Source organism: Rattus norvegicus, chromosome X (genome assembly GCF_021556685.1).
Source record: "Rattus norvegicus strain SHRSP/BbbUtx chromosome X, alternate assembly SHRSP_T2T, whole genome shotgun sequence".
Classification (NCBI taxonomy): Eukaryota; Metazoa; Chordata; class Mammalia; order Rodentia; family Muridae; genus Rattus; species Rattus norvegicus.
In genome coordinates, this window is record NC_141554.1 from 111,235,973 (window position 1) to 111,237,706 (window position 1,734).

Genomic DNA, 1,734 nt, shown 5'->3' on the forward strand with positions numbered 1-1,734 from the left:
TTTATTCCTAGAAGAGTATACATCTTGGATACTGTTGCCAAATGAATATTTGAGTATCTCTTGCCATCACAGAATAAAAACTGGAAAGCTGGGGGTTGGGGATTTAGCTCAGTGGTAGAGCGCTTTCCTAGCAAGCGCAAGGCCCTGGGTTCCGTCCCCAGCTCTGGGGAGAAAAAACAAAACAAAACAAAACAAAAAAACCTGGAAAGCTCCGAGGATGAAGCACAGGCAATATAATAATTACATTGATGCTTTAATATGTCATGTATAGTATTTTAATGTATTGCTATTTAAAACTGAGTTAGCTAACATTTATATAAATATCTGCTGTTTCAAAATACTTGAGTGCTGATGTTGAGTTAGCTAACTGACTACTCTGCTAACTTAGACCACATTAAGATTAGTGATACAGCTATTTAATAAATATGGGTTAGCTCATATTTGAAAATAGGTATTTTTTCTGAATAGCCTGTTGAGAAAAGTGTACTGACTCTGGGTTACAGTCATGTCTCTCTCTTAGCTTGTGATGTTTGAACCCCTCATAAGGGATTAAGAAGCCCTCAAACCACAACTTTGGTCATACTGACTTCTATCTCCCACTTCAGCATGTCTGATGCCAACCATCATTTCTCTCAGTCTCTCAAAAATAAAAATTATCAGAGTTTTCTAAAAGGTTCGGCAGTTTTTTGGAGTCTCTGAATGATTACAGCATTCTGCAAGTCTGCTTCTTCCAATGTGAGCGTCTCATCCAGAAATCTGAGGAAAGGAAGAGCTGTTGCCAGGGCAAAGGGAGGGCTTCTCTGAGTTCCTTGGTATTTTTCAATGAAGTCTTTGATGTGGCTCACCCTATGAGAAATGTTAAATCTTTGGACAGTCCTTTCCCCGTTGGCTAACCAGATCTGGATCCTGGTGATGGGTTCCAAGTTGTTCAGTGAAACAGCAGACAAAGTGCTTTTATTGTCAACTTCAATACTCTTTGCTTTAGAAATGATTCTTGGTGTAGCACTTCCTAGTCTGTGGCCCTGTCCTGAGAAGGGTTGGAACACAGGCTTTGTAGACATACATACTTCATTTTTTTTTATCTTCAACTTTAACATCCACCTCATCTTTATCAAAAACTCCCTGTAATTCTGAAGGTAATTCCCCCTTTTTGATGGAGTTCAGAAACTGCTGACTTGCACCATCAGAGTAACTTCTAAAATCATCATTGACAGTGAATCCATTTTTCCACAATTTTATATTTACATCTACCTGTTTCTTCTGTTCAGTGGGGGACAAGCATTTGGCACCAGCCTTCTCTGCTTCCTCAAAAAGGCTGTCAACAAAATATTCACAGTCCTTTTGTGGATTATCATTGAGGGGTTGATTGTCAGGAGGTCCTGTTTCACAAACCCATTCTTCTTTTATACTGTCAAGATTATCTACTTCTTTCATTCTCTTTGTGCTACTGGGAATCAAAGGATGATCCTGTGTTCAAGGTCATTGCTAAACACAAATATGGGCCCTGTGAAAGACACTATTTCAAAAGATCCTTTAGTCACCTTATATCTGGGTCTACATAGTCTACACTCTGGGAAGCTCTTCTCTCTCAGTTAATCCTTTCAGGAAATATTCCTATGAACCTTCATATGTATCATAGTTGAATCCAGATGCTATCAAGTTGACAGTCAACATTAACCATCACATTAATTGTTTTAAGTTATTTATTTTAATTTTGTTGAAATTAAAATATAA

General features: G+C 38.0%; 1 pseudogene; it reads right to left on the bottom strand.

Moving 5' to 3' along the window:
• Window positions 1–517: 517 nt before the first annotated feature.
• Ubxn2a-ps1 (UBX domain protein 2A, pseudogene 1) lies at window positions 518–1,446 on the bottom strand (annotated as a pseudogene).
• Between the last annotated feature and the right edge of the window lie 288 nt (window positions 1,447–1,734).